At 42.4% G+C, this 9,773-nt stretch overlaps 1 protein-coding gene across 4 annotated transcripts in view; it reads left to right on the top strand.

Moving 5' to 3' along the window:
- The window catches only part of RO60 (Ro60, Y RNA binding protein), a 31,067-nt gene continuing 21,294 nt past the window's right edge, over window positions 1–9,773 (top strand). For 3 of the 4 annotated variants that reach the window (XR_013640466.1, XM_078881449.1, XM_078881451.1), the window contains exon 1: window positions 1–39. The gene's annotated coding sequence lies outside the window, so the exon portion shown is untranslated. Of the gene's footprint in view, window positions 40–4,498; window positions 4,530–9,773 lie in introns of those variants that run through there. The other variant, XM_078881450.1, reaches the window with a different exon arrangement.

Here is a 9,773-nt window from a genome sequence, read left to right as displayed (position 1 = left end):
CGTCGTTAGCGGCTGAGCGCGGTTCGAATCCTGGCTCCGGTGAGTTTAATGTTATTAAATATTTTTTATTGTATTATGATTATTATCGTCGCTTTTTTATTTTGTTACTGCTGCTGTTGTGTTTCTGACCGAGACGTTATTGTTTTACTCATTCATAACGTATGTTTTATAATGATCCTATCACAGTACAATCGCGTACAGTGTGCATGCAATGATACTCTTAAGACCCGTTAGCCGATGCGCTTATTGGTAACCACATTAAGTTCACTTCGTGAACAGCAATTAAATATGATCTTACGTAACCACCGGCGTCAATCACCATCCATCCATCGGCCATAATCTATCCACTGCTGGATGAAGGCCTCTTAATATGACCCTTAACATCATCATCACCACCACCACAATATCTCGAATATCCGCACAGATGGGTTCACCAACCCACACGCGGCACAGGCATATAATTTTTATATTTTGCGATAACAAAATATAAATATAAGAGAATGTAATAGCATTCCGCTGGATAACGAGGGGTTCTTCACGCCGTACGGGTTCGTATTGGGGGGGTTGTTTGACCATACTTCACTACCCTGGTCAATGAGGGTTGGTGATGGTGGTGGTGGTGGGGAGCGGTGGTGCAGCGATTAGCGCGCTTCGCTACGAACCTGGTGACCCGAGTTCGATTCCCTCTCACGGCCAACACCACCAGTGACGATTATCTGAACCGGTCCCGGGCCTCCCCTTGGTCGATTCGGCCTCAAATTACGCCCGACCACCTTTGTCTCCCTAGCGGCGATGTTTACACATGGCACGGGACCGGTTCGGATATTCGTCACTGGTGTTGTTTTCATACACGCAGGAAAACGCGCAGCACTGATATCTCCTTCAAGGCACTGCTAGACAGAATGGTCTCCGCTAGAGCCCTTCTAGAGAGGGTATTTGGCCTACTCTTCCACACACCGAGTAGTTCATTCTTAAATCTGGCGTGCATTCTTTTATACGGTGCAGTCAAACATTTTGCCATGAAGTATTGAAATCAGTTTGCACTTTAAGTCAAGGCCGTAGCCATGGAGTCAACATTTGGGGGGACCAAATCTTCCAGGGTGTCTGGGGGTCCCAACCCAGAAAAATATCTACATTTGAAAACGAATTTCCTGCCTAAAATATAAAAAAATTCACTAACACATGGGATAGACTTTTTGTTTATTTTTGACAATAATGTCTAATAGTGTATTGTATTACATTGCTCTGTTTTTACTTTTTTTACCATTTCTTGTTTCATTGAATGTAATGGCAGAGATTAGGGATTAATAAAGTACAACCATAACCACAATCATAGAAACAAAAATCTACGCATTGATTTATATGAAGACAAGTCCAGATATTGTGGCCAAGGTTTAGCAAATTGTTGTTTTTATTTACATAGCATAGCAATAACATTTTTATAATAGGAATATATTGTGGGGGTGACAATTTGAGCATATTTGAATATTGGGGGGGGGGGGGGGTGTCCCCCCCAATATATAAGAGGCTTGCACAAGTCCAAAAAGTTGTAGAAAGTGTGGGGTAAATAGTTGATGTAAAAGGTTTCCGAAAATTGTGGACCCCCCCCCTCAAAAAATATCTTTACCTACACACCTTACATATGTAATAAAGGACTCGATCCTGGGTCTGTCTCCGTTGTCCTTTATTCGGGTTCTTACACTTTTCCCACACGGCCCTCGCTCAGAGCTCTCCCCTTGGCAGCTCCATAGCTGCTCTTGCTCCCGTAGCCTCCACACCTCTGCAGCTCCGCTGCAGATCCCCTGTGCAGTCCTCCGGCTGCCCTCACTGCAGCTCCACCGCTGCCCTCACTGCAGTTCCACCGCTGCCCGTCGTTCCTCCGCGCTTGGTCACCGCTGGCCGACGGTGCCAAGTCTTACTCCCCCGTGTGTGTGGCGATCTCGCCACTCCTCGACCTCCGCCCTGCGTGGCCTCACTCTAACTCTGTCTCCCACACTCTCCCGTCTCTTCCGGTATCTCTCCCTTAAGACCTCACCCCTCTCTCACACGTGACCTAACTCCTCCCCCCCATGACGTCATATCCGCGAAGCCATTTACGCCCGCATTACACATACAACAAAGGAAGTAGTATCTATTGACTCTGTAGTAGTATCTACTGACTGTACCATAGTATCTACTGAGCCAGTAGTAGCTACTGACTGTGTAGTAGTATTTAGTGACTGTAGTAACTACTGACCATAGTAGTATTTACTGGACCTACAGTAGTATCTACCGACTATATAGTAGTAACGACTAAGTGTATAGTATCTGCTGACTCTATTGTAGTATCCACTGACTATAGTAGTAACTACTAACGCTATAGCAGTATCTACTCACTCTATAATAGTATCTACTGACTCTAGTAGGTACTCACCGTGGTAGTATGTATGTACTGACTGTATAGTAGTATATACTGACTGTAGCAGTATTGACTGACTGTTGTGGTATATACTGACTGTTTTAGTATCAACTAACTCTATATAGCAGCATCTGCCAACTCGATAGCAGTATCTACTATCAATACAGCAGTGTATACCGACTGAGGTGGTACCTGCTATCACTACAGCAGTGCATACTGACTGGTGGTACCTGCTATGATTACAGCAGTGCATATTGCTGTGTTGATACCTGCTATGATTACAGCAGTGCATACTGACTGTGTTGGTACCTGTTATGATGACAGCAGTGCATATTGTGGTGGTACCTGCTATGATAACAGCAGTGCATACTGCTGTGGTGGTAGCTTCTATGATTACAGCAGTGCATACTGACTGTGGTGGTACATGCTATGATTGCAGCAGTGCATACTGCTGTGGTGGTACATACTATGATTACAGCAGTGTATACTGCTGTGGTGGTACCTATGATTACAGCAGTGCATACTGCTGTGGTGGTACCTGCTATGATTACAGCAGTGCATATTGTGGTGGTATCTGCTATGATGAGAGGAGTACATATTGTGGTGGTGGTACCTGCTATGATGACAGCAGTACATACCGAGTGTGGTGGCACCTGCTATGACGACAGCAGTACATACTGTGGTGGTACCTGCTATGATGACAGCAGTACATACTGTGGTGGTGGTGGTACCTGCTCTGATGAGAGCAGTACATACTGTGGTGGTGGTGGTACCTGCTATGATTATAGCAGTGCATGTTGACTGTACTCACCACTCACCCTCACCACTCACCCTCACCAATTATCCTCACTACTCACCACTCACCCTCACCACTCATCCTCAACACTCACCCCTCTCCCTCACCACTCACGCTCACCCTCACTACTCACCACTCTTCCTCACTCCTCACCACTCACCACTCATGCTCACCACTCACATTCACCACTCACCCTCACTACTCACTAATCACCCTCACCACTTACCCTCACCACTCACTACTCACCCTCACCACCACTACTCACCCTCACCACTCTCCCTCACCACTCACCCCTTTCCCTCACCACTCACGCTCACCACTCACCCTCACCAACCATCTTCACCCTCACCACCACCACTCTCCCTCACCACTCTCTCACCACTCACCCTCACCACTCACCCCTCACCACTCACGCTCTCCACTCACCCTCACCAATCATCCTCACCCTCACCACCACCACTCACCCTGACCACTCACACTCAACACTCACCCTCACCACCACCACTCACCCTCACTCACCCTCAACACTCACCCTCAACACTCACCCTCACCACCACCACTCATTTTTTACCTACGTGACTTTTCTGAAAAAAACTAAGAGTATGAATCCTTGCAGTCACGAAAGCTTCAAATCTAGAAGTGTACTGGCAGTCTATAATGTAGACTGTATCCTGGTTATTAAGCTGGGTGAGTCTACTGGCAGTCTATAATTTAGACTGTAGCCTGGTTATTAAGCTGAGTGAGTGTACTGGCAGTCTATAATGTAGACTGTAGCCTGGTTATTAAGCTGGGTGAGCGTACTGGCAGTCTATAATGTAGACTGTAGCCTGGTTATTAAGCTGGGTGAGTCTACTGGCAGTCTATAATGTAGACTGTAGCCTGGTTATTAAGCTGAGTGAGGTACTGGCAGTCTATAATGCAGACTGTAGCCTGGTTATTAAGCTGAGTGAGTGTACTGGCAGTCTATAATGTAGACTGTAGCCTGATTATTAAGTAAAGTTAGTCATTTTTTGTCTGTCTGTCCGTCTGTGTACGCTCGCTTGCGAGGGATTTGGCGCTCGGACCGTGGGGTTTAGGCCGAATTTTTTTTGCCAGGAGGCACGTCCCTTGCCCCGCGGTGGGAATAGGCATGTCCGTTTTTTCATCCGTCACCTTTAAAGTGGTTTAATTATCGATTTAATGATATGCAACATTATTTATTTATTTCCCCGTGTCGCTCCGCGCGCGACATTTGCGCATGCGCGAAGCGCTGACCGGGGGTTGCCCCTGGCAACGCACACACGCGCCGTCGGCGGAGGGGGAGGGGCATTTTCATTTCGTGGGCAAGCTTACAAGGTGGGTCGCGCTTATTAACAGCTCCGTTAAAACAAGATAGATATTACTGTTTACTACTTTTTCTTACTCTGAATTATTAGGTAAGAAGATGATAGAGGTTGAGCAATGTTTGATGATCGTACACGATGTAACACGATTTTTCCCCTGGGTAATAAATGTTAACTTTTACGTGCTTATGCCTCAAAAGTTCAAAAAAGGCTATAATTCCCCACAAACTTTGCTTTTGTGACTAGGACTTTACGTGAAGGAATGACACAAATGCTCACCGCGTTTTATCTTTGAAAATAGCTATATTTCAAAATATCACTGTCCTTGTCACAAAAGCTAAGTTTGAGGGGAATTATAGCCTTTTTGGTACTTTTGAGGCATAAGCATGTAAAAAGTAACACTGACTACCCAGGGACTAAAACAATCATCACTTTTCTGTTGCACAGTGTTTATTATCGATACAAAATTTGATCTTTTAAGAGTTTTTATTATTTTTAAATAAATTATAAATAAATCTCTTTCTTTTTCGCTCCAGCTTATTCACACTTCCCTCCTCCTTGCGGTGGTTGGTCAGTGAGATTTGTTTATTCGGGTTAATTTGTGTGCATTTGGACATAGTTACAAGTACCATAAGTTTATTAAGATGACAAAAATTTTCACACTTTTGCTCGCGGCAAATTTAAAATCAAAATGGCGGAAAATGTATCGTACTTAATTTATTATTTAAAACGGGTGCCTTACATTTATTATTTCCCTCTTTCGGTGATGTCACGTAAATAGAAGCACAACGACAATGCATTCAGTTTGTTTTAAGCATTTTTTTAGGTGTGTAAGTCCAAGTGTGTGTGTAACACTGACTACCCAGGGACTAAAAAAATAATCACTTTTCCTTTGCACAATGTTTATTAACGAATCAACATTTTATCTTTTTCGACTTTTTTCATTTCTTAAATAAATTTTTCGCTACAGCGTATTCACACTTCTCTCCTCCTTGTGGGGGTTGGCCAGTGAGATTTGTTGATTCGGGTTAATTTGTGTGTATTTGGACATAGTTACAGGTAACATAAGTTTATTAATATGAGTAACTTTTTATTTCACACTTTCGCTCGCGGTAAATTTAAAAATCAAAATGGCGGGACATTTATTATCGTACTTAATTTATTATTTAAAACGGGTGCCTTTAATGTTTTATTTGCCTCTTACGGTATTGTCACGTAAATAGAAACATAACGACAATACATTCAGTTTTAAGAATTTTTTTAGGTGTGTAAGTCCAAGTGTGTGTGTAACACTGACTACCCAGGGACTAAAAAAATCACTTTTCCTTTGCACAGTGTTTATTAACAAATCAAAATTTGATCTTTTCGACTTTTAACTTTTTTTAATAAAGAATAAATTAATCTCTTTCTTTTTCGTTCCAGCTTATTCACACTTCCCTCCTTGCGGTGGTTGGTCAGTGAGATTTGTTTATTCGGGTTAATTTGTGTGCATTTGGACATAGTTCCAGGTATCATAAGTTTATTAATATGAGTAAATTTTATTTCACACTTTCGCTCGCGGCCAATTTTAAAATCAAAATGACGGAAAATGTATTATCTTACTTAATTGATTATTTAAACCGGGTGCCTTTCCTTTATTATTTGCCTCTTTCGGTAATGTCACCTAAATAGAAACATAACGACAATACATTCAGTTTGTTTTAAGCATTTTTTTTAGGAATGTAAGGCCAAGTGTGTGTGTAACACTGACTACCCAGGGACTAAAAAAAACAACACTTTTCCTTTGCACAGTGTTTATTAACGATTCAAAATGTGATCTTTTTCGACTTTTGAAATGTTTTAAATAAATAATAAATATATCTCTTTCTTTTTCGCTCCAGCTTATTCACACTTCCCTCCTCCTTGCGGGGGTTGGTCAGTGAGATTTGTTGATTCGGGTTAATTTGTGTGCATTTGGACATAGTTACAGGTAACATAAGTTTATTAATATGAGTAACTTTTTATTTCACACTTTCGCTGGCAGTCAATTTAATAATCAAAATGGCGGAACATTTATTATCGTACTTAATTTATTATTTACAACGGGTGCTTTTCATTTATTATTTGCCTCTTTCGGTAATGTCACGTTAACAGAAACATAAGGACAATACATCTGTTTGTTTGAAGCATTTTTTTTAGGTGTGTAAGTCCAAGTGTGTGTGGAACACTGACTACCCAGGGACTAAAATAAGCATCACTTTTCTTTTGCACAGTGTTTATTAACGATACAAAAATTTGATCTTTTTAGACTTCATTTTAAAAATAAATTATAAATAAATAAATATTCCTTTTTCACTCCGGCTTTGATTGCTGCGCATCTGCTCATATTTACAGGTACAGTGATCCCTTGTTTATCGCAGTTAATGGGGACCGGAACCCCTCGCGATAGGTGAAAATCCGCGAAGTAGGATTGGCCCCCTAGGAATTTCCGTATATGTGTGTGTGGGTACCAGAATGTTTAAAATATGTATATATATATACTTTATATATATATTTTACTTCAATCTACTTAATTATAAAACCTTAATATTATACATTCACTCTCTCTCTCTCATACGATACGTATTATGGTGTTCTACACTCACCAATGACAGTAGTATCTTGAGACTTGACTCCAGTAATGACGACAACAATGACAATGACGATGACAATGACGACGATGACAGACCTGTGCAGTTCGATGAATGTGATGATGAATGATGATGATGATGGTGTTACTGCACAGGTATAATGAGGCCTTTAAATCAGTTCGAAAAATGCGCGATGCACTGAGGCCGCGAAACTTGAACCGCGAAGTGGCGAGGGATTACTGTATACTTTTTTCCCTTTTCATTATTTATTTCGTTTTGAAATTATTCCTTGGCAAAGTTGAAAAACAACCTGCCGGAAAAACCCTCATGATTCTACTTCATTTATTTTCAACTTATAGTTTGATAAGTTCATAATATTCCTTTAGATATAGTACTGAGGTTAATGTATTGTTATGTTGGTAAAATGATAGGAGTCACATTTTTATGCTTTATAAAATGTCGTTGGTGTGCATCTCATAATTACAGATACATGAATGCTCCTCTGAAGAAAACTTGTAAATAAAGATCACAGGAGGAGAGACATAGGCCAGGCCGATTACGCTAACAAACTTGCTGAGTGGTGACGGGAGTGAGGTTTTTCTTTGCGGCAAAAATGCCAAAAAGAAAAAAATCAAGCCTCTCCAAGAAAAATAAACATCCGAAGAGAGTGGCGCTGTACCACGCAAAACAAACAACGCAGGAGCAGCAACTTTCTCAAACAAACAACGAAGGTGTCTCAGTAGCACATGCTGAGGAAACTGAAGAGCAGCTTGCACTAAAACAAACGACTGACTGCACAGCCACTGCAGCAACCCAAACTGAAGTCAATCCTGAAGAGGGTACATATCGACAAGCCAGAAACCGCACATCCACTGCAGCAGCACGGGCTGCCGAAATTCCTGAATATTGTGCATCTCGCCAAACAAGGGACCGCACAGCCACTGCAGCAGCACGGGTTGAAGAAAACCCTCAACATCGTGCATCTCGCCTAACAACGGACCGCACAGCCACTGCGGCAGCACGGGTTGAAGAAAACGATGAACATCGTGCATCTCGCCAAACAACGGACCGCACAGCCATTGCGTCAGCACGGGCTGACGAACCACAACATCACCAGGTGGCGCACATAACGCAAGTCCGTCATGCTGCTGCATCTAGAACAAGAGCAAATAACCCGGAATGGAACAGAGCAGCTTTTATCTACCAACCAGATATTGATTATCAATCGATGGCCATATTAGGCTGTATGTCGATTACTTGCGTAGATTGTGGTGCAAAAAAATGGATAGCAGAAAGCAAGGGAATGTGCTGCAGTGATGGCAAAGTAAAACTTTGCCTTGTGCAGACGCCCCCTGAGCCACTTAAATCCTTAGTCTTAGGACAAACCACTGAGTCTAAACACTTTCTCACCAACATCAGGAAGTACAATTCCTGCTTTCAAATGACTTCTTTTGGTGCGACTAAGGAGATAGTGGAGACAGGCTTTATGCCCACATTCAAGGTTCAGGGACAAGTCTATCATCGAATCGGATCCATTCAGCCACTGACTGGCGAACAACCAAAGTTTTTGCAGATATACTTCATGGGAGATGACGGTCAGCAAGGCAACCAGCGCTGCAGCAATATTCCTGGTGCAAGACTCAAAATTGTCCTCTCACTCCAAGGGATGCTCAGCCAACACAATTTATTAATTTCAAGTTTCAAACATGCAGCACAACAAGTCACCTCGCATGATTATCAGGTTGTCATCAGTGCATCCAAGGTCCCAATTGGGGAGCATGCACGGAGGTTCAATGCCCCAACTTGTGGTGAGGTTGCTGTTATTATGGTGGGTGAGAAACATGGTAAGAGACATTGTGCTTCGCTACCAAGACAACACCATCAAGCGAATTTCGGAGAGAAACAGCATATGATGCCCTAAAATACCCAATTATTCTGTGGCAAGGACAAGATGGCTACCACATCCAGATACCTCAAAATATCAAAGCTACAGGACTAAGTCATCCTCACAAAACTGTTTCCTCTAAAGACTTCTGGGAAGAGTCTACACGGTTCATCCCAACTATCAGGAGTGCTACTTTCTGAGAATGCTTCTCCATGTTGTCAAAGGGCCCAAATCTTTCCAAGACCTAAAAACTGTGCAAGGGGTTGTGTGCGAAACATACAGGGAAGCTTGCAGTCTTCGTGGAATACTTGAGGATGACCAGCATCTTGACAAAGCTATAACAGAGGCTTCTGTTAGTCAGTCCTCTTCTCAACTCAGAATGCTCTTTTGCATTATTATTCAAGTTTGCAGCCCTTCAAACCCCACGGGACTTTGGGAAAAATACAAAGAGGTCATGAGTGAGGACATCCTCCACAAAGCTCAACGAGAAAATCCAAACATCGATGTGCACTTTAATAATGACATCTTTAACCAGACCCTCATCCTCCTGGAGAATAAACTTCAATCCATTTTTGGGAAAGACCTCCGGGCTATCGGACTACCCACACCCTCCAGGGAAAACATGCATGGCCTTGCACAAGAGATCCTACGTGAAACATCGTATGATGGTTTAGAGCTTCTTAAATTTATTGAGGAAAATGAACCAAAGCTGATGGATGCACAAAGAGAAGCCTACACAAACATCTTGGAAGACATTGAGTCA

Source organism: Lampetra fluviatilis, chromosome 61 (assembly GCF_964198595.1).
Source record: "Lampetra fluviatilis chromosome 61, kcLamFluv1.1, whole genome shotgun sequence".
NCBI lineage: Eukaryota > Metazoa > Chordata > Hyperoartia > Petromyzontiformes > Petromyzontidae > Lampetra > Lampetra fluviatilis.
Note: the sequence above shows the minus strand (reverse complement) of the source record. Positions and strands in the feature narration are given on the sequence as shown.